The sequence below is a fragment of the Giraffa tippelskirchi genome, chromosome 6, assembly GCF_054371585.1.
Source record: "Giraffa tippelskirchi isolate mGirTip1 chromosome 6, T2T-mGirTip1v1.2.pri, whole genome shotgun sequence".
NCBI classification, from domain to species: Eukaryota; Metazoa; Chordata; class Mammalia; order Artiodactyla; family Giraffidae; genus Giraffa; species Giraffa tippelskirchi.
The window spans coordinates 52,838,829-52,864,443 of record NC_137280.1 but is presented as its reverse complement, the minus strand read 5'-3'; the positions used below and the strand labels follow the sequence as shown (position 1 = coordinate 52,864,443).

The following is a 25,615-nucleotide window of genomic DNA, read 5'->3' as shown; positions in this document are numbered from 1 at the left end:
TGTCTCATGCATCGAACATGGAATGGTGAAGGCTTTCTTATCTCTCCTTGCTATTCTTTGGAACTCTGCATTCAAATGGGTATATCTTTCCTTTCCTCCTTTGCTTTTCACTTCTCTTCTTTTCACAGCTATTTGTAAGGCCTCCTCAGACAGCCATCTTGCTTTTTTGCATTTCTTTTCTGTGGGGATGGTCTTGATTCCTGTCTCCTGTACAATGTCACGAACCTCCATGCATAGTTCATCAGGCATTCTGTCTATCAGATCTAGTCCTTTAAATCTATTTCTCACTTCCACTGTATAGTCAAAAGGGATTTGATTTAGGTCATACCTGAATGGTCTAGTGGTTTTCTCCACTTTCTTCAATTTCAGTCTGAATTTGGCAATAAGGAGTTCATGATATGAGCCACAGTCTGCTCCTGGTCTTGTTTTTGCTGACTGTATAGAGCTTCTCCATCTTTGGCTGCAAAGAATATAATCAATCTGATTTCGGTGTTGACCATCTGGTGATGTCCATGTGTAGAGTCTTCTCTTGTGTTGTTGGAAGAGGGTGTTTGCTATGATCAGTGTATACTCTTGGCAGAAACTCTATTAGCCTTTGCCCTGCTTCATTCTGTACTCCAAGGCCAAATTTGCCTGTTATTCAACATGAACTTGTGCAAACTCTGGGAGATGGTGAGGGACAGGGAGGCCTGGCGTGCTGTGGTTCATGGGGTTGCAAAGAATTGGATACGACTGGGTGACCGAACAACAACAACAACAACAAATGTTGCTGTATAACACAGGGAGCTCAACCTGGTGCTCTGTGACAACCTAGAGGTGGTGGATAGGGTAGTGGGGTAGGATAGAGTAGTGGGGTAGGAGGGAAGTCAAGAGGGAGGGGACATATCTATACTTATGGCTGATTCACGTTGTTGTTTGGCAGAAATCAACAGAACATTGTCAAGCAATTGTCCTAAAATAAAAAAGAACAATTGCGCTTCCTTTGGGTGGAATATAGGCTAGGAGGGGACATAAGAGAGACCTCCAAATAGATGGAAATAGTCTAATCTTGATTTGAGTAGTGGTCACATGGACCTATTTATATTTAAAATCTCCCTGAACTGTACACTTGAGATTTGTAAACTTTATTGAGGTTACATGTTAGCACGAAAGAAGAAACTGATTTATTTAGTCAATAAAGGTGTGCTGATGCACAATGCTAGGTGCTGCTGATCTAATACTGAAGTTACAGATAGGATAGCCATATCCCATGTGAGTCCTTCTTTTGCCGTAATTACTAACACCTACTTGCACTCCCCTATCGCCAGTTAGTGATCACTATGTAACAAATCCATCCCCAAACTTAGTGGCTTAAAGGAACAATAATTTCCCAAGTGGTGCTCGAGGTAAAGAATCCGCCCACCAATGCAGTAGACTCAGGAGACACAGGTTCAATCCTTGAGTCAGGAAGACCCCCTGGAGGAGGAAATGGCAACCCACTCCAGTATTCTTGCCAGGAAAATCCCATGGACAGAGGAGCCTGGTGGGCTACAGTCTATGGGTTGCAAAGACTCAGACATGATTGAGCAACTAAGCACGCACACAGTTTTAATACATTTCCCAATATCACAAGTCAGGCACTCATGCAGGCTCAGATGGTCGATTCTTGTACATCTGTTTGTCTTGAGGGCAGCTGTTGGTGGTGTTGACTGGCAGGAAGGCTCAAGAAGACTCTCCTCCCAGACTGCCGCAGGGAGGCTGAGAGAGGGGTCAGTGGTATGACTGCCTGGAGCTCTCCACGTGGCCCCTCTGGAGGGTGCTCAGGGTGGTAAGACCTCTAACATGGTGCATGGCCAGTTGGAAGCCACGTGGGCCTTTACGACCTGGACCTGGGAGTCACATGGTGTCTCTTCTGACTCACTCTGCTCATATTCAAGGAGGGCAGACATAAACCCCAGCTCCAGTAGGAGTGTCACAGAATTTACAGTCATTTTTTAAAAAGCACAATGCATACTTACAGTCAGGATCCAAGGAAACTTATCAGATCTCCATTCTGAGTATCTTTCTCGAATCCTTTCCTCTTCTCCATCTTCGCTGTGACTTCATTAGCTCAGATTCTCAGTCTCTTATCTGTACCATGGGATGATGCCCTTAGTTGGTCTCTTGCTCCTAGTTTCTCTCCCTTTCATTTGATCTTACTGGATGTTAACTAATGTCCCATTCCATGTCTGTCAAGCTTTTGCTAAAAAAAAAAAAAATTCTTAATAAATCTGTCTTTATTTACTAACTAAAATTCAAACTCCTTTGCCTGTCAGCCAAGGCCTTTTGTCACCTATGCTCATCTAACTTACAAACTTATCTTCCACAGGCCCTTTCATGGGTTTGAACTTTCACCAAACATCTCTTTTCAATTTTCTCTTTCCAGGACCTGCCCTTCACAGACTGAGTATGAACTCACAGGGTTTATTCTGTGTCTTCATGGGCCTTCCCGCTTCTCGGCCCCTACCCTCCCACCCAAATCTCACAGTTCTGTAAGGTCCTTATAAAAAGCTTCCTCTGGCTAGACTAAGCATTCCTGGACTAGAATCCTTAGTCCAACCAGTGAATGTTTACAGCAGGCTTCTTTGTCAGGCTCTGTTTTAGGTCCTGAAAACACAGGCAGATGAGGTTCCCAGCCTCTGAGTTTGTAAATCCTTATTTGGAAGTAATATTATCCTTTGATGTCTCATGAAAATTCACTTGTTCTTTCTTTTCTTGTGCTACCTTTGGAGGTGGTGTAAATGAAGTAACTAAACAGCCAGGCCCTAAAACTGTGTACCTGGGGTCTCAGTTTTCTTTTCTGTAAAGTATGATAATAATCATACCTGTCACATAGTAACCATAGTAACCATGAAGTTCACACATGTGATTAAATATAAAACACCTAGAATAGAGTTTGGCAAACAGTTAGACCTAAATTAGCTTCAGTAATTATCATCATGATTATTACCACCATCGTCCTTAGTTACATATTTTTTCCCTCTCCTCTTGCCCCATTAGATTATAAACTTACTTCTTTAGAAGTAGGCAACATATCTTATGTATTTATGGAGTTTTGAAAGAGTGAGAGCTTGTAAATCAGGCAGAGATGTTGAGTCCAGCTCTGCGTCTCACTAACCGTTAGCCCTTGAGCAAGTCACCACTCCGTACTTTACTTTTCTCATATGTAAATTCTGAATAATAATACCCAACAGAGAGTTGTCATGGGGATTTAATGTGGTAACATTTGTAAATCATCTGATACTTAGGACGTGACCCCAAATGGCAAGGATGGTAACGATAATAATGATGATAAAATAACTCTGACAATTCCTCAAACCCCCTCTATTTAATATGATAGATAATTTAGTATATACTATATATAATTAACCATCTTTTATCATTCACTGTAAATTGTAAATACCTTTACATTTCAACCCATATGGTTTTGCCTTATCTTTAATAATCATTACATAGCCTTTCTTTATATATGTGTGTGTGCGTGCATGCTAAGTTGCTTTAGTTGTATCCAACTCTGTGCCATCTTGTGGACTGTAGCCCACCAGGCTCCTCTGTTCATGGGATTCTCCAACCAAGAATACTGGCGTGGGTTGCCATGCTCTCCTCCAGGGGATCTTCCTGACCCAGGGATCGATCTCTGTTTCAGACATCTTTGAAACATGAGACTTTCATCAAGACTTTACACCTTCCTCAAGATTTATTTTTCGTCTATCCTTTTAACCTGTCAATATATCCCTAGTAACCCATGCTTTAAAAAAAAAAAAAAAAGGTGTACCTGTTTTTACTTCCTCTGGACTGTGGACTTTTTGAGGGAAAAATCCTTTTTTCATTTTGGTTGTGTCCCTGAGTCACTGGTCTACTTCACTGGAATCTAGAGTAAACACTTCTCTTTCCTCAGCAATTCTTTGCTGCTTTAAGGTTGATACAGGTGTTAAACAAAGTCACCTACTTATTTTTTAAAGAGTGGGTGAGAAGAGAGAGAATTTCAAGTGCTCAGAAATTAAAACTTACATTTAGAATTTCCTTTCCTTTCAATTGTAACTCCCTTTCTCTCCTGTTGGTATTTCCCAAGCAGACAGATTTAGGATTGCTGAGCGCTGCACCCACAGCTGCAGAGAAGAATGAGAAGAGATGAGGAGGGGCAGTCTGAGGGGTTGCCGGGCAAGCACAGAGGTGACTGTCCCATCTCACCTAACCAGGCAGACGCATAAACCCTGTGCCTGGGCAGTGTGCTAGAAAAGAGTTTGACATCCTATTGTGTGCCAGACATTAATACCAAATTTAAAAATGAAAAAGAGTGCCAGACACTAGGCAAAATGCTGATACCAACTAGGGTGATTTTACAGAAAGCCAGGAAGAATTGTTCCTTACAACAGAACAGAGAAACGGAAAGTGAATCTTAGACAAAACAACCAAAAACACTATCCAGAGAGAGGAAGCTGCTTTAGTAAATCACTGTATCTGAAAATTTAATTCAGACATAAAAGCAAGTTTCCTCCTTTAGTCTCATAATCACATGGTTCCTCCAGGGAGATCTTAAAATTCCTCCGGATGATCGTTCATAACGCGGTCCGTGTTAAGTGGTAGGGCATAAAAACCAGGTGAGGCACTGACGAGCCAGAAAAGAGGCTGGCTCTATCGATTCTCCTTCAGTTTTAGGAGGGCCTTAGGTTTGTGCTTTGAGGGTGTATCAGTCAGAGTCCTCCAGAGAAACCGAACCAGTGGGGTGTGTTGTGTTGTGTTTGTGCATGTATGTGTGTGTAGAGACAGAGACGCTTGCTCAGAGAGACTGAACTTACTTGAAGGAATTGGCTCATGCAATGGTAGAGCCTGGCAAGTCCAAAATCTGCAGTGAGGCAGGCACCCTGGAGACCCAGGGAAGTGTCGATGTTGCAGCTGAAGTCTGAAGGCCATTTGGGGGCAGAACTCTTACTTCCTCAGGGGTGTGTTAGCTGCTCAGTCGTGTCCGACTCTTTGTGATCCCATGGACTGTAGCTCTCCAGGCTCCTCTGTCCATGGGATTCTCCAGGCAAGAATACTGGAATGGGTAGCCATTTCCTTCTCCAGAGGTTCTTTCCGACCCAGGGATTGAACCTGGATCTCCTGCACTGCAGGCATATTCTTTACCATCTGAACCACCAGAGGACCACAGTCTTCTACTCTTAATGCCTTCAACTGATTAGATGAGGCCCACCCACTGTATGGAGGGTGATGTGCTTTATTTGGTGTCTACTGATTTAAATGCTAATCACACCTGACCAATACTTTCACAGTACCATTGAAACTGCTGTCTGACCTGAAACTGGGTATCAGGGCCTAACCAGGCTGACACATGAAATTAATCATCATCACAAGGGGTGTAATTTCCTTTCAAGCAGGACTGTCACATTGAAAGGGGAGAAGGACTGGTGCCTTTAGGCCTTCAGGATGATGAACCTCTGTAGGAAAACAGGACCTGCCATGTGGGAGAGTCAGTGGCCTCAAGGAGGGCTTGGGCAGAGGGACACTCAAGCTGCCTCTGTCCTGAGCAGAGAGAATAAAGCTGGCCAAGAAGCAGCAGGGCCTAGAAAGAGGACAGATGTGGAAGGTGAGCAGGGCGTGAGGAGGAGCACATTCCATTAGGTCTTTAGCTGCAGAGAAGGAAAGAATGAGATGCGCTAGGGTGGCTCCAGGAATCAGGAAGTCCCATCCTCATACCCCTGAGTTTCTGAATGCCTTAGCTGGGTATCCCTTCCTGGGATGGGGGCCACCAGTCAGCACCAGTGAGGTGAAGGGTCTCTAACTGAAGGGGCTTTTGAACCAACCAGTTCAACCCTTTGTTTAAGAGAAGTGAGGTCATGGCGGGTCCACCACGGGGCTGCTTGGGGTCTCGGCCTCCTTGTCACACACTGGGGCTCTTTTGTACTGTAGGTGATTTTTACCCACTTGGGGAGCTACAGAATCAGATCTGTCCTGAGACTGGGATATTGGACCTATTCCTTCCCACACCCAACACCATCAACCAGGATGTCAATGCTGCTGGAGGATCCTTTAGTTTCCTGTTCAGGGGCTCCTTTCCTTAATCTTCAGGACACAGACCCATTATTATTCTGTAAATTTAAATTTTCCAGTTAATTTTTAAACTTCATAAAGGCTAGTTTTAATCAAAGATATTAATAATGAATGTTAAATAGACATGCCTATTTCACATAAGTCCTTGTCTCTTCAAATTATCACTGCCAAAATGTTATAACTTTCATATCTATTGATGTCTGTTATCTTTCTAATATATCACAAAATAAATGTCATGTCACATGAGGCACCAGGAGAGAAACAAGATATCTATGTATGTGTCTTTTTATCAGTAAAGAAACCTTTCTGAAAAACCACCACCACTGCCCCCAGAAGATTTTCCTTGACCAAGATTATATTATATCTTTCAAACCCAGACACACAAACACATAATAAAATATTAGAACTTTTGGTAAATTGTGTTCTATCCATCAGGTGAAATAATTGAACTGTGAAATAAGTGCTATTTTTTCAGATCCTAAAATTTTCCCTGTTAAGGCCAAGACCTGAGCCCCATTCCACAGCTGAATAAACTGCCAATGATGGGACTTCCTTGGTGGTGCAGGGCTTAAAAATTTGCCTTCCAAAGCAGGGGACATGGGTTCAATCCCTTGTCGGGGAACTAAGAGCCCATGTGCTGCCAGGCCAACTAAGCCTGTGCACCCCAAATACTGAGCCCGTGCGCCACAACTAGAGAGAAGACAATGTACCACAAACTACAGACCCTGCATGCTACAAATAAGGCTTGATGCAGCCAAATAAATAAATATAAAAAAATGCCAAGGCTGTGAGTTGAGTGATGAGTGAACGTGAGTCTTGCTTTCTCTAATCCCATTAAGACAAATAGGGAAGTTGGCAAAAGATCAGCTATAAAACACCTTCAACCACTGACAGAGTGAAGTTTGCCCTTCCAGGAGAAGGATTCACACTGGCTTCTGCCTTCCCAGTAGAGTCTCTTAAGTAAAGTGTTGTACAGGCTTTATCTCCACCAAAATTAAGCTGTTGCCTCAAATGACTCTGGACTCCAATGAAAGCCCTCACACCTTATCAGTTAGGTGAGGCCAAGGCAGTAGGATTCACATTTTAGAAAGGAATACCAGGCCACCTGACCTGCCTCCTGAGAAATCTGTATGCAGGTCAGGAAGCAACAGTTAGAACTGGACATGGAAAAACAGACTGGTTCCAAATCAGGAAAGGAGTATGTCAAGGCTGTATATTGTCACTCTGCTTATTTAACTTGTATGCAGAGTACATCATGAGAAACGCTGGGCTGGATGAAGCACATGCTGGAATCAAGATTGCTGGGAGAAATATCAATAACCTCAGATATGCAGATGACACCACCCTTATGGCAGAAAGTAAAGAGGAACTAAAGAGCCCCTTGATGAAAGTGAAAGAGGAGAGTGAAAAAGTTGGCTTAAAGCTCAACGTTCAGAAAACTAAGATCATGGCATCTGGTCCCATCACTTCATGGCAAATAGATGGGGAAGCAATGGAAACAGTGGCAGACTTTATTTTGGGGGGTTCCAAAATCACTGCAGATGGTGACTGCAGCCATGAAATTAAAAGATGCTTGCTTCTTGGAATAAAAGTTATGACCAACCTAGACAGCATATTAAAAAGCAGAGACATTACTTTGCCAACAAATGTCCATCTAGTCAAGGCTATGGTTTTTCCAGTAGTCATGTACGGATGTGAGAGTTGGACTATAAAGAAAGCTGAGCACCAAAGAATTGATGCTTTTGAACTGTGGTGTTGGAGAAGACTCTTGAGAGTCCCTTGGACTACAAGGAGATCCAACCAGTCCATCCTAAAGGGAATCAGTCCTGTGTATTCATTGGAAGGACTGATGCTGAAGCTGAAACTCCAATACTTTGGCCACCTGATGCGAAGAACTGACTCATTGGAAAAGACCCTGATGCTGGGAAAGATTGAAGGCAGGAGGAGAAGGGTACAACAGAGGATGAGATGGTTAGATGGCATCACTGACTTGATGGACATGAGTTTAAGTAAACTCCGGGAGTAGGTGATGGACAAGAAGGGCTGGCATGCTTCAGTCCATGGGGTCACAAAGAATCGGACATGACTGAGCAACTGAACTATCATTCTAAGAGTTGTGTAATCACAACGATTTGCCACGAATGGCCTCCTAAATAGAAATAGAAAGTAAGGTGGCCTGTTTATACTTTCTGTATGAATTCTATTAGGTCCACCCTGATATTGTTGGTTCTGATGTACACAGACTTTGTTTATTTTCACGGTTATTATGGTCTTGAAATCTCTGCAGACCTTTGATTTACTGATTCCTTATAAATGACAAAAGATACTTATTTCATTCAATCTAGAATATATATAAAAGTATAGATATTCATTGTGCCAAAAATGACTGAAAACTTACCTCATTGCTGGAGAAACACCTCTGAGAATAGACAGACACATCAGAGAAGTAGTGCTTCAGGGCTGGTTGCCTCTGGCTGATGGTAATGCTGATTACATCTCAGACAGTGTTCACAGGCCTGATGTGAAGAACTGACTCACTGGAAAAGAACTTGATGCTGGGAAAGATTGAATGCAGGAGGAGAAGGGGACAACAGAGGAAGAGATGGTCGGATGGCATCACCGACTCTATGGACATCAATTTGAGCAAGCTCTGGGAGTTGGTGATGGACAGGGAGGCCTGGAGTGCTGCGGTCCACTGGGTCGCAAAGAGTCAGACACAACTGAGCGACTAAACTGAACTGAACTGAACTGAATGTTTATATAGGGCTTCCCAGGTAGCCGCTAGTGGTAAAGAACCTGGCTGCAAATGCAGGAGAGGAACAAGACACGGTTTCAATCCCTGGGTCGGAAAGATCCCCTGGAGTAGGAAATGGCAACCCATTTTGGTATTCTTGCCTGGGAAATCCCATGGACAGAGGAGCCTGGAAGGCTACAGTTCATGGGGTTGCAAAGAGTTGGACACGACTGAGCGACTGAACTGAACTGATGTTCATAGGCAAAGGTCTCAATATACCATCCACGGAAAGGATGCAGGAGGAAAAGAAAGAACCAATGTAGAAACCACTAAAATGTCAGCTATTACAGGAGTAAGAGAAAGAATAGGAATCATCATGCGATCTGGATAAAGGATGTCCAGAGAGGTATGGGGAGATAAAAAGAAAAGTGTTTTGGAGAATACATGTCTAGAACATCCTAGAAGGATTGGCAATCAGCTGTGCTAATGCTACTGCACTAGGGGGAGGATGAAGGTCAGCATTCCCCCAGCCATTGCTTCATGAGAGTGTATTATTAATATTTGTGGGATGTGGTGCTATAATAGATGCTAAGAATACAGAGAAAATCCAAAAACTAACTTACCGTCACATGACTTTCAACATGGTGTGGGAGAGAGATGAAAATGATTTAAATGCACTGAAGTAAATGGCACAGTAAAATTATGTGAGAGGAAGAGGGCAGGGAGAGCAGGAGTCATGATGGTTTCCTGGCAAAGGTAAAAGGTAATATTCAGCTATATTTTGATGAGGAACTTCCATGTGGAGAAGGGAGGTACAGGTGTTACCAATGAAGGATGCAGGTAAAGGAGTGTGTTGGGGGGTGAGGTAGTGGTGCTTAGGGAGGGGGCAGTTAAAAGCTATATTGCATATTTCTAGTACTTAAAATCATTCCTTCTTCATAGTATGTCTCCTATAAATCTTGAGTGGAATTCAGAAAGAGGAAAGGTTAAATCCCAATTAGGAAGAGGACGCAACCCTACCAGAAATACTTACCAAAAATTTCATGTAGTTTAAAAAAAAAATCCACAGAGTCACTATGGTATAATCTTTTAAGAGTCATTCTAAGGAAATAAGATCATATAAATGGAATTTGGAGATTTAAAGTAGTGAACACCTGGCCATTATTTTAGCCCAGTGTTAAAAACACAGTGAATAATTTTGTTGTTGTTGTTTAATAAGTAAAAGGTTGATAGATTCAATCATCCGACAGCCCATGACAGGCCACTCGCAAACAACTCTGTCTCTGAACCAGTGTTCGAAGTTTTGGCCTTCATTTAATGTAGAAATGACTCAATTCTCCAGACTCAGTTGTAATTGTTCCTGGAATAATTTCTAGGATTGAAAAAAACTCTTATGTGGAGCAGATGTTCTAATGAAAGATTTTCGTATCCCTACAAAACTACCTCTCTTCTTCCGTAGCAGGGGTTATGTTTCAGGGAGAGTGTGAATGCAGAACGGCTTTGAAAATCAAGCCAAAAAACCTGGAAAGTACCCATATTGGTTGAGTTATATTTACATAATGGAAACCCCAGGCACCTAAAACCTCAGCTGCTGTAGTGAAGCTAACAGACTTAAAAAATTTTTTCTTTTGGGTTCTCTCAGATATATATATATATTTGGTTTTCATTAATCTTGCTGGATATTATCCCGGAAAAATATGGCTCCTTAATTTTTTTCAGAAGAAAAAAATGAATTTAGTGAATATTTTTATGTTGGATTAACCAAAGAGATTCGAAATATGGTATACAATCTGTTGGTGGTGGGAACAGACGTGAGAGGGCAGGATAGAGGTCAACTGGATTCAAATAGCAAAAGACAGAGTAGGAAGCAGGGCTTCCGAACTGTTCTCTCTGGTCTGTCACTAGTGATTTGCTGTGTGTCTCTTGGGCTAGATGCTTGGAAGACTGAGGAGGAGAAGAGGGGCAACAGAGGATGAGATGGTTAGATAGCATCATTGACTTAATGGACATGAGTTTGAGCAAACTGCAAGAGATAGTGAAGGACAAGGAAGCCTGGTGTGCTGCAGTCCATGGGGTTGCAAAGAGTCAGACATGACTTATCATCTGAACAACAACAAAAGGCTATGGATCTGGGGATGGGCTGCACCATGCCGGCGAGAGGCCTCCATGTTGCTCTTAGAGGTTAGCTTGTACCAAACTAACTAATCAAATGAAATCATCAATCACACGAAAGGTTAATAGGACAGGAACAGACAACATCAATTCTCACCCCGTTCTTGGAGGGGAGCCACCCTGAAGAGCTTGTGGGGGTCGGGGGTAGGCCAGGGCGGTCCACCTTTGAAGCCTGTGGTTTTGCACTCGCCATTGGGTTGGAGGTACACGCCTATGGGTGAAAAGGAAGGGTTTACATCTGCGGCCACGAGACTTGTGGGGTTGGTGCTAACGCTGCTTCTGTGAAGCTTTTGTTCACAGTCCTTTAGGTATTTAAGACAGACCAGGATCCCACGTGGCAAATCCTACGGAATAAGTTTTGATCCTCGAATTTCACTCACTTAGTTTCGATTTCACTACGAACGGATGGTGGTTCATTATTTAAAAGGAAGGATATATGTGCACAGAGCAGTTTCAAAAATGGACTCAAGAGCTGTTTTTCTGTAGCGTCTTTCTGCCCATCAGCTCACAGGGCTTCACAGAGGATGAGAAACTAGACCTTGAAGGTACTTTCTGCCTTGTGCAGAGGGTGAGCTTTCTGATTGATCAGCTGTAGAGCATTCCTATCATCAGACTATAAAACTTTGTGCCAACCAGAAGCCTGAGGCAAGATGAGGTGGCAAGATTCTTTATACAGTTCTGTGTAGAAAGACAGAAGGTCAAATATGAGATGCATTCTCCGCAGCAGTGCCCAGCCAAGGAAATGAGTGAGTGGGGAACTCTGGTGGAGAGAGGCACCTGGAATTGGGTTCTGGGACCCAGGACTAGTCCTCCGACGTCTGTGTTCTCAAAACACAATGGAATCTTCCTGTTTTCTGGCTGGACCTCCATAGAGACACGTTTCCTCCTCGGAGTTACTTGTAGTTCAGGTGTTAGTTGCTCAGTCATATCCAACTCTTTGTGACCCCATGAGCTGCAGCCTGACAGGCTCCTCCATCCATGGGATTCTCTAGGCAAGAATACTGGAGTGGGTTGCCATGCCCTCCTCCAGGAGATCTTCCCAGACCAGGGATCGAACCTGGGTCTCCCACATGGCAGGGAGGTTCTTCACCATCTGAGCCACCAGGGGAGCTCAGGTAGGTTTCCTTAAAGGAGCAGGTGGCTGATAATAACTGGATAGATTTTATTTTCAGATATGATTAACGTGATTTCAGATAATTGGAGGGGTTTCCCTGGTGGCTCAGAGCGTAAAGAACGCCTGCAATGCAGGAAGCCTGAGTTAGGTGCCCGGGTTGGGAAGATCCCCTGGAGAAAGGAAAGACAAAATAGGCAATTAAAAAAATACGGCTTTATGTTTTTTTTTTTTTTAATGTCTTTATTAAAGTAACTGTCAAATGGGGACTTCCCTGGCTGTTCAGTGGTTAGGACTCTGCCCTTCCACTGCAGGGGGCATGGGTCTCTTCAGGGAACTAAGATCCTGTGTGCCTCGCAGAGTGGTCAAAAGAAGAAAAAAAAGTCAAATGACTCAGTGATTGTTGGCAAGAAAAAGCCTTTCAGGTATAAGCCCTTATGCTGGGTGCGAGTGGTGCCTGGTTTTTCTTTGGCATCTCGCATGGCTGAAGGTTGGCTTATTCCTGAGAGGAACTAGGCTCCATCTTTAACACAGTTTTTTTTTTTATTTATTAGTACATCTTTCATCCAAGAAACCAAGATGAACGATGCATTGTTTTAGGTTGGGTTTCCTAGGAAACTGCCCCTGGAATAGAGCTTCGTGTGCAAGAATATGGCAGGGGAGAGCTCCAGGGATCTGTGCAGGATGAATGAAGGAGGACAGTGACACGGCCACCAAACAGGCTGCAGCTGGTGCTGACCCTGGGGAGCTCCGGGGTGGGGACAGCCCTGCAGGGTTGTTCTGGCTTGAGGCAACCACGGGCTCCAGCCACTGGATATGCGTTGCCTCTGGGCAGGGTCCATGAACTCGGGTGAGGCAGCGCAATTCCCAGAGAGGGACTCGACTAAGAGCCCAGAAGCTAACATTCTCCGCAGCTAGAGAGTGAGGCTGGAGTCGTGCAGGGGATGCCAGGCAGTGCATCATGGCAGCCAACATTTGGCTCTCAATTTTCTGCAGAGCCTGGTGCAGCTCTTCCCCAAGGAACTCTTCTTTTCCCACCAATATTTTTCTTAGTCTTTCTGTGCAGTGTGTGTGTGTGTGTGTGTGTGTGTGTGTGTGTGTGTGTGTGTGAGACACATCCAGCTTTCATATATCCATGTCTACTGCCATATCACATGATCTGTGGCTGTATCTACCCAAGTGTGTTACGATGGGGTGCTCACACGTTGTGGGCCTTTCTGGGTGTTCAGAGGCATGCAAAGCCTCCAGCAGGGCGATGCTTTTGAAATGAGTTTTAAAAGTGTATCTGATTTAAAGTCTTCTGCCAGGCCTGGGTGTGGCCTTAAGGACCACAGCGTCCCAAGCGTTCACAGCCACAGGACGATGAGTGAGCATTTTCACTCTGAGAGCAGTTTGTGGTGGATCTGTGGAGCCTGGACAGGGACATGGGCTCTCAGACCAGAGAGACACACATCTCACCTCTTGGCTCTGAGGTCTTGGCTGCCGGGAGCTGGCGAGTTCTAGAGGCTGTTCTGTGGGGGACGGCACACAGCCTTGGTCTAGCCCCCGAATGACCCATTTCCAAATATCTTTCACAGACGAGGCCCTCAGATCTGCCCAGAGCTTGCTGTCTACCCCCCAGATGCCAGAATTCTTTCTGATTTACTGAGGAAGAAGATGAGGCTCTGTGAGGTTAAGCCCACATGCCCAGGGTCTGCATGGCTCTCGGCCTGCCAGTCTGTTTTGCGTGGCCCCATTTGTTCTGGTGTAATTGTGAACATTACCCCTTTTCATCCACATGAATTTCTTAATTTGGACGATGTGCGATCTGATTCTTGAGTTGAGGCCTCTTGACACCAAATCTCACAGGCTTCCTCTAAGGCCTTGCAAATGGCCTTAGGGAGGTGGAGCTTGTCTATGGCATGTGGTCTAAACAATCTGGAACGGTCCTGTCTACATGCCTAATGTCCTTGGCTCTGCCCGCATCTCCTGTCTTTCTCTGCAAGACAGACGAGAAGCAACTGGCATTGAACATATTTTCCACTAAGGTTTTTCTATTTTTTGTGCCAGTAGCATAGTGTCTTGATGACTGTGGCTTTGTAGCATAATCTGAAGTCAGGGAGGTTGATTTCTCCAGCTCCAGTCTTCTTTCTCAAGACTGCTTTGGCTATTCAGGGTCTTTTGTGTTTCCATATGAATTGTGAAATTTTTTGTTCTAGTTTTGTGAAAAATGCCATTGGTAATTTAATAGGGGTTGCATTGAATCTGTAGATTGCATTTGGTAGTATAGTCATTTTCACAATATTGATTCTTCCTACCCAGGAACATAGAATATCTCTCCATCTGTTTATGTCATCTTTGATTTCTTTCATCAGTGTCTTACAATTTTCTGTGTACAGTTCTTTTGTCTCCTTAGGTAAGTCTATTCCTAGATATTTAATTCTTTTTGTTGCAATGGTGTTTTGAGAATTAACGATATTTAATTCTTTTTGTTCCTGGAATGTGAAGTCAAGTGGGCCTTAGGAAGCATCACTATGAACAAAGCTATGGAGGTGATGGAATTCCAGTTGAGCTATTTCAAATCCTAAAAGATGATGCTGTGAAAGTGCTGCACTCAATACGCCAGCAAACTTGGAAAATGCAGCAGTGGCCACAGGACTGGAAAAGTTCAGTTTTCATTCCTGTCCCAAAGAAAGGCAATGCCAAAGAATGCTAAAACTACCTCACAATTGCACTCATCTTACACACTAGTAAAATAATGCTCAAAATTCTCCAAGACAGGCTTCAACAGTAGGTGAACCATGAACTTCCAGATGTTCAAGCTGGTTTTAGAAAAGGCAGAGGAACCAGAGATCAAACTGCCAACATCTGCTGGGTCCTCAAAAAAGCAAGAGATTTCCAGAGAAACATCTATTTCTGCTTTATTGACTATGCCAAAGCCTTTGACTGTGTGGATCAAAACAAACTGTGGAAAATTCTGAAAGCAATAGGAATACCAGACCATCTGACCTGCCTCCTGAGAAATCTATATGCAGGTCAGGAATCAACAGAGCTGGACATGAAACAACAGACTGGTTCCAAATAGGAAAAGGAGTACATCAAGGCTGTATATTGTCACCCTGCTTATTTAACTTAAATGCAGAGTACATGAGAAACACTGTGCTGGATGAAGCACAAGCCAGAATCAAGACTGCTGGGAGAAATATCAATAACCTCAGATACGCAGATGACACCACCTTTATGGCAGAAAGCGAAGAAGAACTAAAGAGCCTCTTGATGAAAGTGAAAGAGGAGAGTGAAAAAGTGGCTTAAAGCTCAACATTCAGAAAACTAAGATCATCGCATCTGGTCCCATCACTTCATGGCAAATCGATGGTGAAACAGTCAAACAGTAGCAGACTTTATTTTGGGGCGCTCCAAAATCACTGCAGATGGTGACTGTACCCATGAAATTAAAAGACGCTTACTTATTGGAAGGAAAGTTATGACCAACCTAGACAGCATAAAAAGCAGAGACATTACTTTGCAACAAAGGTCAGTCTAGTTAAGGCTATGGTTTTTGCAGTAGTCATGTATGGATGTGAGAGTTGGACTATAAAGAAAGCTGAGCACTGAAGAATTGATGCTTTTGAACTGTGGTGTTGGAGAAGACTCTTGGGAGTCCCTTGGACTTCAAGGAGATCCAACCAGTCCATCCTAAAGGAAATCAGTCCTGAATATTCATTGGAAGGACTGATGTTGAAGCTGAAACTCCAATACTTTGGCCACTGGGATGCAAAGAGCTGACTCACTGGAAAAGACCCTGATGCTGGGAAGGATTGAAGGTAGGAGAAGAAGGGGACAATAGAGGATGAGATTGTTGGATGGTATCACCGACTCAATAGACATGAGTTTGAGTAGACTCCGGGAGTTGGTGATGGACAGGGAGGCCTGGCGTGCTGCAGTCCATGGGGTTGCAAAGAGTCGGACACGACTGAGCAACTGAACTGAACTGAACTGAATCTTTACTATTGTTTCTTTCATTTCTTTTTGATTTATTTCTGCTTGGATCATTATGATGTCTTTCCTTCTACCAATTTTGGGTTGTTTAGTTCTTCTTTTCCCAGTTGTTCTAGGTGTAGAGTTAGGTTGTCTATTCGATGTTTTTCTTGTTTCTTGAGGTAGGATTGTATTGCTGTAAACTCCCCTCTTAGAACTGCTTTTGCTGCATTCCATAGGTTTTGAGTTGTCGTGTTTTCATTGTCTTTTTTTTCTAGAAATTTTTGGATTTCCCTTTTGATTTCTTCAGTAACCTGTTGGTTATTTAGAAATGTGGTCTTTAATCTCCATGTATTTGTGTTTCTTACAGCTGTTGTTGTTTTTGTAATTGGTATCTAGTCTCATAGCATTGTGGTCAGAGAAGATGCTTGATACAATTTCAATTTTAAGTTTACTGAGGTTTGATTTGTGATCCAAGATGTGGTCTATTCTGGAGAATATCCCACGTACACTTGAGAAGAAGGTATATTCTTCTGCATTTGATGGAATATCCTGAAGATATCAATGAGATCCATCTCATCAAATGTATCATTTAAGACTTGTGTTTTCTTATTTTGTTTTGATGATCTGTCCATTGGTGTGAGTAGGGTGTTAAAGTCTCCTACTATTGTTGTATTACCGTTAATTTCTCCGTTTATGTCTGTTAGTGTTTGTCTTATGTATTGAGGTACTCCCATATTGGGTGCGTAGATATTTACAATTGTTATGTCTTCCTCTTGGATGGATCCCTTGATCATTATGTAGTGTCCTTCCTTATCTCTTGTAATCTTCTTTATTTTAAGGCCTATTTTGTCTGATATGAGGACTGCTGCTCCAGCTTTCTTTTGCTTCCCATTTGCATGGAAAACATATGTGGAGAGGAAAGGAAAGAAAGAAAATAAAGAAAATAAAGAAAGAATAGATATGCAGAGATAAATAGACATATATGAAGATTTATATATATTAAAGATTAACTGCAAGGGAAAAAGAGCAGTAGGAAAGGCAAACAAAGGCATAAATGTAGAAAAAATATAATAGGTTAAAAAAATTAAAAGTTAAAATTATAAAAAAGAGAAAAGAAAAAAAATGGAAGAAGAAAGAAAAAAGAAAAAAAGAAAAACTCCCCAGAACTGCAAAAGCCCAACATAGATGCAGAGGTTTATAACAACAATAAAAAGTATGAATATACACATATACATATACACCCATGAGCAAAATCAAAACAGTCCAGCAAAAATAAAGTACAATAAATTGACCTGGCTAACAAAGGAAGCCAAAAATTATATCTACCAGAACAAAACTAACTAAAGCACAAACTGGAAACAAAACTAAAGCAAGGTGCCAAGCGGGGAATAAAGCAATGAAAGTAAAACTAACAAATATGTGGAGAGGAAAAGAAAGAATAGATATGCAAAGTTAAATAGAGGTAGATGAAGATTTATATACATTAAAGATTAACTGCAAGGGGAAAAGAGCAGTAGGAAAGGCAAACAAAGGAATAATGTAGAAAAAATATAATAGGTTTTAAAAAAATTAAAAGTTAAAATTGTAAAAAAGAGAAAAGAAAAAAAAAAAAGAAGAGGAAAGAAAAAAGGAAAACTCCCCAGAAGGGCAAAAGCCCAATGTAGAGGCAGGGGTTTATAACAACTATAAAAAATGTGACTGAGGAAAAAAACAAAAAAAAGCTTAAAAGCTTAATTAGATTTCACAGTGCCAATAAAATTGACAACTACAATGGGGGGGGGGAGGAAAAAAAAATCAAAAAGAATGTACAGAACAAGTCAAAACATAATAATGAATGTTTTTCTTGTGTCACCGCTGTCAGAGTCCTTTCCCTCGCTGGGAGTCACAGTCCACTTCACCTCCCTAGGATGCCCTCCAACACTGTGCTGATCTCTGGACCTGCTGCGGGGGCAGCTAAGATTCTAATATGGTCCTACTCCTGTGTATTCTTGCCTCCAATGTCCACAGCTATCAGAACTAGTGTGTTTTCTTTTGTGGGAGCTCTCAATGACCTTTTATATATTCCATTGACACAGAGTCTGCCTAGTTGATCATGTGGATTTAATCTGCAGCCTGTACAGCTGGTGGGAAGGTTTTGGGTCTTCTTCCTTAGCCACACTGCCCCTGGGTTTCATTTGTGGTTTGATTTCCACCTACCTCTGCATGTGGGTTGTCCACTGGGGTTTGCTCCTGAGTTTGCCTTGGAGGACTGGGTTTGCCTCTGTGAGGGCCAGGTGTGGAGGTGGTGCAACTGCTTGGGTTGCAGGGGTTCTGGCAGCACCAGGTACTCAGGGGAGTTGGCGGCTAGGGCAGCAGGAAATATAGTGCTCTAGAAGGGTAGGGCAACCATTATTGGCCAATACACTCCAGTATCCTTGCCTGGAGAACCCCCTTCCCTGACAGAGTAGCCTGGCAGGCCACAGTCTAAAGAGTCGCAAAGAGTCGGACACTACCGAAGTGACCCTGCACGCGTGCATAGGCACAAGACTTTTTTTGCCTGTGGCAGCTCTGCCCCAGTGAGAGTTGAGCATGAAGGTGGCCCAGCTGCTTGGCTTGCAGGGACCCTGGTGGTGCCAAGTGTGCATGGACACAAACTGCCTCTGCCACAGGAGTTATGGCCCTATCGGAGTCTTTTTTCGAGCTTCTTGTAGCTGGTGATCAGAAGGACTCTTTGGCCAGTCTTTCTCTGTAGCTCCGCCCATTCAGGCACTTAGAGGGCTCCCTTGTCTGGGGTCCTTCTCTGTTGTTTGGTGCATCAGGCACATAGAGGGGCCCTCCTGGCTGGGGTCCTACTCTGTAGTTCAGTGCCTCAGGCTAGACTCTCTATTGTTCAGCTGCCAAGGCTGGCATGAAGGGGAGAGAGGCTATGGTGATGGCTCCACCCCCTTCACGTGACTCAGCAACATCGCCTTGCTTCCAGGGCTGCTTGCCTTTCCTCCACAGGTATTTCCCACCACGACCTCCTCCCTCACATCCCCTTGATCTGTCTGTCTGCAGTCAACAGCATCCCTTGCCCTGGGATTGCTCCACAATCCTTAAACTCCAGCTCTCAGCCACTGCCCTTTCCAGAGGATCTACATCCCTGTCTGGGCTATGTATGGCTGTGGCCAGGACTGTCTGATTCTCATTCCATTTAGGCTGACACAGATCAGCTGTTTCACTCCCAAGCCTTAAGCGTTTCTCTTCTGACTCAGACAATTGCCCCGATGTGGGGATGGGACCCCTGTTTCAGTTCCCCCACCCGCCGAGGGCAGGTCCAGTCCTACTAACACTCCTGTTTTTTTCCCCCTAGTACCTTGTCCTACAAGTTTTGCATGGCTCTATATATTCTTTTCCGCAGGCCCTGTCCACTCTCAGCTGGTGTTCTGCATGGGCTTCTGTGTCTGAAGTTGTGGTCCTGATGTATCCATGGAGAGAAATGTACTCCACGTCCACCTACTCCTCCGCCATCTTGTTCTCTCTGTGCTTTTATAAAGGAGCTATAATGGGCTTCCCTAGTGGCTCAGATGGTAAAGAATCTGCCTGCAATGTGAGAGACCTGAGTTCAATCCCTGGGTTGGAAAGATCCCTTGGAGAAGGGAATGGCAACCCCTTCCTTCCAGTATTCTTGCCTGGGAAATCCCATGGACAGAAGAGCCTGGTGGGCTACAGTCATGGATTGTAGAGTTCAAAGACTCTATAGTCGCAAAGAGTCAGACATGACTGAGCAACTTGCATACGGTCTGAGGAGAGGATTAGCAGTTTAGCCTCTGAAAGTCATCTTCAACCATCTGCCCAGTGAGATGCTTGGTGTTGTCCCAGGAAACGGGACCGTGAACACAGCTGCCAGTAAGGAGAACCTGCCCTGCTTTGCCGGTGTGTCGCTGCTGGTGCTCTCCTGGTGGCAGCTGTGGGCATGAGGCTGGCATTTGGAGAGTGTCTCAACAGTGAGAAATGCACCAGCATCAGCTGCTCCGTAGCAGGAGAGAGAACAGCACTACAAGCCACAGATAAACATCTCAAGAATTTCCCTCCTTCAAATAGTCCCAAGAGTCATCCAGCCTTTTTTGGTCCTAAGCCCCTTGATGGGGTATGACTTCAAAAAAGTATTTTATGTTAGTTTAATATGACATATTTCAGAGGAACTAGTTGATTGCGTCAACAGGCAGAAATCTATTCGTTGTAGGAACTAGGACAACTTCTCTTGAAAGTCGCTCAGTCGTGTCTGACTCTTTGTGTCCCCATGGACATGGAATTCTCCAGGCCAGAATACTGGAGTGGGTAGCCCTTCCCTTCTCCAGGGGATCTTCCCAACCCAGGGATCAAACCCAGGTCTCCCACTTTGCAGGAGGATTCTTTACAAGCTGAGCCACAAGGGAAGCCCTAGAATACTGGAGTGTAGCCTTTCCCTTCTCCAGTGGATCTTCCTGACCCAGGAATTGAACCGGGGTCTCCTGCATTGCAGGCGGATTCTTTACCAGCTTGGCTATCAGGGAAGCCCTACAACTTCTCCGAGGTCTCACCTAGAAGAGATGAAGCTTATCCTAGCAATGAGCATGCATGCTGTGTGCTAAGTCATTTCAGTTCTGTCCAACCCTTTGTGACCTCATGGATTGTAGTCCTCCAGGCTCCTCTGTCGATGGGATTTCCTGGGCAAGAATACTGGAGTGGGTGGCCATGCCCTCCTCCAGGGGATCTTCCCGACTCAGAGATCACACCCATGTCTCTTAAGTCTCCTGCATTGGCAGGTAGGTTTTTTACCACTAGGGCCACCTGGGAAGCTCAGCAGAGAGCATAGATTCTGTTTTTTATTCAAAATGGCACCCTCCCCCCTCCACCTCCCGTTAATGGAATAAACAAAGAGGCTTTCAGGTTACAATTTAGTTTAAATTAATTTGAGTGTTCTTAAAGAGACAGGAATTTCTGAAAAAAAACTTAAGATCATGCTTTTCAATAGTTTCTCCATCACATGGTTGAAGGAGAAAAGAGAGATTATCTTTTTTTTCATAGGTGAACTTTAAACCTATTGGGGTGACGGAAGGAGAGAGAGGAGGAGGGGGAGAAGAGAGAGAGGGAGAGAAAGGGACACTAGGTCTCTTTTATGTGTGTGTGAAAAAAACCCAAGTTTCTTTTGCATTTTCACCTTTTCTTAAAATACACCAGCTAACTTGGAGAATTAGAAAGCTCCCAATTTTAACTAACAAATACACCAAAAGTAAAAGCCAAAGGTTAGAAAGGCCCTCGCAAAGCCAGCTAGTAAGCTTCTTGTCTCAGGTTTAGAAATGAACGGAAGATGCCACTTACCCTTCAATGGATTGTCATTTTGGTTTCCAAGCATGCTTTCCTATACAGCTTCAGAAAACAGTTTTCAATTAAATAAATGACTCACTTGAGAATTAAAAGCATTGGAAAGGCCAAAAGAAAAAAACGGAGGGGTCAAGTAACTGTTGCTATTCTCCTGAATTCTTTCCTGGTGGCTTCAGGAGAAGAGTGAGGTCTCAGGTTAAGCTTGCCATGGATACAGAAAACTGTCTCTGAGTAATGTCTCACCAGAATTAGTTAGACCAGTGATCACTCAGTGGTAAAGAATCTGCCTGCAATGCAGGAGCTACAGGAGACACAGGTTCTATCCCTGGTTTGGGAAGATCCCCTAAATGAGGGCATGGCAACCGACCCCAGTATTCTTGCCTGGAGAATCCCATGGACAGAGGAGCCTGGTGAGCTACAGTCCATGGGGTTGCAAAGAGTTGGACACGACTGAAGCGACTTAGCATGCATGCACATGATCACCTAAAATAGTTCAGTCACCACCATCCCCTCCAGCTCTTAACAAATTACTAGATGATGTGTGAAACAGACATTATTACCTTATTAATGAACTCAACCTATTCTGTGCCATCTTGTCCTCTGGTCCCAGCTGGAGCCTTTGGGAAAGAGAGCAAGAGGTGAGTGTGTGCAGAGGGCACCTTAGTTGGGATCAAAGACTTGTCTTTACACTGTCACTCACCTGTTTTGATATGACAGCTTCAAATGATCTTTCCCCGAGTGCCTGGCTGTGGAATAAGCCATCTTAGAGGAAAAAAAGAATAATATGTCCAAGAAACTATGATGTAAAGAATTTCAAACTGGTTGTAAGCAGCTGCCCTATCTCTTGGTTTCTCTTTTAGTATCCTTCTTTTATATTATTTTGAAGATTAGCCTTGGTCCCATTCGAGATGCTGTGAAATTCAGGGCGAGGACTGCTAGAGTCAAAACTTTTCTTGGGATAGAAAATAACAATCTGGAAAATTTCCTGTCTTTTTTTTCTTCAGCCCAATCATGATATATCTAGGGGGAAATGTAATATTGTAATGAAATAAACAGAAGGAAAAATGCAAGTCTGACTATTAAAGCCATAGTTAGACTTTGCCCAAAGATTTTGAGACTCTCTCTTTATTATGGATGACAGTAATGTTGATGGCGCATGCACATACTGTCTAAAATTTACTTGTTCCAAAGACCTGGTGAAATCTACTCAAAGCCCGATTTCTGTGTCCCATGGAAATCCACTCTTGGGGAGAGGATGGAAGGATGGTTCTCACACCTCACCAGTGCTCCTATTGCAGGTTCCCACCTCTGCTGACTTTGGGAGGTTTTTGATGATCTTGTCACTTCATGCAAGCTGTCACTCTTTCCCATTGCACTGACCAATGTGGAACTCGGCTCCTTTCTGTGATAGCCACAAAAACTATGCATATAAATCCTTATGTGTATAGACTTAATGTTCCTGGCCTTAATTATTTGCATTTAGGATTAAAACTGAGAAAATTCAACTTGTGAAATCTTCAAAATATACAGACAGACATAGCTAATAATATGTGCTAAATCGCTTCAGTCATGTCTGACTCTTTGTGACCCTATGGACTGTAGCGCTCCAGGTTCCTCTGTCCGTGAGATTCTCCAGGAAAGAATACTGGAGTGAGTTGCCATGCACTCTTTCAAGGGATCTTTCTGACCCAGGGATCGAACCTGTGTCTATCTGCGTCTCCTGAATTGCAGGCAAATTCTTTACCGCTGAGCCACTGGGAAAGACCAGCTAGTAACATAATGAGAGCCAATATACCCACATCCAGACTTACTAACCTCAACTTCCTGTCATTAATTTTTTGGATACATCCTTTTCAAATAAATAAATCATTATAGATACAGTTAAGGTTCCAGTCCAAGTCTCTCCCCGATCTTCGTCCTTTTCCTCCTTCATTACATCGCTGCTCTCATAAACTGTTTATTATTCTCATGGCTGCTTTTATACTTTTACTCACATATGTAGCAATAATTAGCATAGATGATGGTGCTTCATGGTTTTAACTTCATATGATTGAACTGTAGATAACATTCCTTAGCGTGGCTTTTTTTTCTATCCAGTGTTGATGCACACAGCTCTGGTTCATTCCTTGGTGGCCATATGGTATTCCATTGTAACAATACTAAGAGCCACCACTGGATGCTTCACCTCCTCCCAGAGCCTTAAGGCTCGTATTCCTTGCTGACTCTGACATTTCTTCCTTTTAATTCGTCTCTGTCACTTTTTTGCATAAAATATCCTCTGTCACTTAAAACTACATACTATTTTTGGTCAGTTCAGCTCTTTTTAGCCCTTGCACCTAAACTTAGCTCCTGTTTCACCTTTGCACGTGCAATTCCATTATGGCATTCTGTAAGACAAAACCAACTGAATCAACCTCTCTTAATAGGGCCCAGCCCCATTAGAAGGTGCTTGTGATTGTGAAAGGAATTTGATTTCTCCATGCCTTTGGAAAAACTCAGAGAACAATGATTTGCTATATCTTTTGGTCTAGGGAATCATCATGTGATTGAGAGATTTTTGTCTTAAAGAATAAAATACACTATTCATTCCTTCAACAATCACATTCATAAATGTTTACCTGGCGCTGTACTCAGTGCTGAAATGGTCACAAAGATGAATAGAATCTAAGGAACAATCAATCTAGTCAGGGAAATAAACCCTTAAACAAATACAGTACTTTAAAATACTTTCCTCCAAGAATGGAACAGAGTGCTGTGGAAATATTGAGAAAAGAAGGTTAATTTTATTGAGAAAGCTTCAGAAAAGAGATAGCAGCAGGAAGAATAATTGCTATAGCAGAAAGAGCCTGGGAGTCTAGTGTGGTTGGGATTGGCAAGGAATTTGGTGGCCAGATTTCAGAATCTTGGAAGGAAAAATTGAGAAGCAGTAACAAGGAAGGTAGATGGGTGCCAGGTTTTGCGTGGTTGTATGCCCCAGGCTCAGCTGTTTGAATTTTAAGCTATAATCAATGGGGACCTACAAGAATATAAAAAATGAAGGCATTATAATATTAAATCTGGGTTGTAAAAAAATAACAAACCAGCAGTTGCATGTAAACTTGGAGATCACTTGGGTTATTGTGTTGGTGCTCCAAGGCAAAATGCAGAGGGACTGAACCGAGGGAGGTGGGGAGGATAGAAGGAAAGTAATTCAGGAAATTTGAGAACACATCAGGACTCACCATTGTTAAACAGAAAGATGGTCCTATATTTGTGAGCGATGAAAGGAAGAAAAAGTTGAAAATCAAAAGAATCCTAGCTAGCGAGGCTAAGTAGGTCAAGATGCTGTCCTCCAAGGAAAGGACTTTGGGAAGACAGATGAGTCTTTGTTGGAAGGTCATGAATTTGGTTTAGGTAACTTTTCATGTCAAGTGCTCATAAGAAACCAGATGGTGTTGTCTGTCTGTGGTCAGTGGAATTATGGCCTGGCATTTGGGGGAAGTAGGACTGAAGGGAGAGACTTGGGGGAGGGTTTCAGTATTGTTCAAAGCAGCAGAGAAACCTGGGAAGATGAATTCAGAATACAAGGCACCTGCTATCAGGGGGCCCTTCAGGATACTGATCAAGAGAAAAGTCAGTAACAAGGCAGCAGAAGAGGCTTTGGTTGAATAAGTGGAGGCTGGTGTGTTGGACACTGAACATTTCCTTGCAATTATCTGTTCTCCCAGTTCTCCTCAGCAACAGAACTCGGGCTTTATTTAGAGAGCAATGAGCATCCAGGGACAGCCACGTTTGATTGTTCTGGCCAATGGGATATTATATGGAAATTTACTGGAGAAGTATTGGTGTCCTACTAGGCACTACTTGTCTTTGCTCTTCCTCCTTCTTCTTTCCTAGACTTCCTAGAACACCAAGGGAGGCCACAAGAATGGGGATGGATTCCACCATGTTCAGGATGCTGGGGAAGGTGGCATTGCTGAGCAGTGGACAGCTCTGGCTTCTCTGTCCAGAAAGTTCTTGCTGTTTAAGACCAACAGCGTGAGTTAGATAATTTAGAGATATATGAGTTGGATGTGATTTTATCACCAGCAGCTGATTCCTCGAGCTGGGATTAACCCCGGGCATTAGCAACAGAGAATCTGAGTCTTCGAAGTTGATGGCAAGATTGGCCTGCCCTTGCTTTGCATGCTTGTCCTTTGGATGCCTGCATGGAAACCTCTTGTGAAAGCTGTAAAAATGCAGACACCTGACCTGCTTCCTCAGAA

At 43.3% G+C, this 25,615-nt stretch overlaps 1 long non-coding RNA gene across 2 annotated transcripts in view; it reads right to left on the bottom strand.

Annotated features, from left to right (window-relative positions):
• Positions 1 to 24,384, bottom strand: part of LOC145511325 (uncharacterized) — a 106,540-nt gene extending 82,156 nt beyond the window's left edge. Inside the window, exons 1-7 of one of the 2 annotated variants that reach the window (XR_014057799.1) lie at positions 22,072 to 24,384; positions 21,932 to 21,988; positions 11,073 to 11,186; positions 9,427 to 9,550; positions 8,468 to 8,624; positions 4,030 to 4,127; positions 1,998 to 2,221 (exon numbers count right to left, since the gene is read on the bottom strand). This is a non-coding gene — a long non-coding RNA (uncharacterized LOC145511325). Of the gene's footprint in view, positions 1 to 1,997; positions 2,222 to 4,029; positions 4,128 to 8,467; positions 8,625 to 9,426; positions 9,551 to 11,072; positions 11,187 to 19,380; positions 19,608 to 20,587; positions 20,617 to 21,931; positions 21,989 to 22,071 lie in introns of those variants that run through there. The other variant, XR_014057800.1, reaches the window with a different exon arrangement.
• Between the last annotated feature and the right edge of the window lie 1,231 nt (positions 24,385 to 25,615).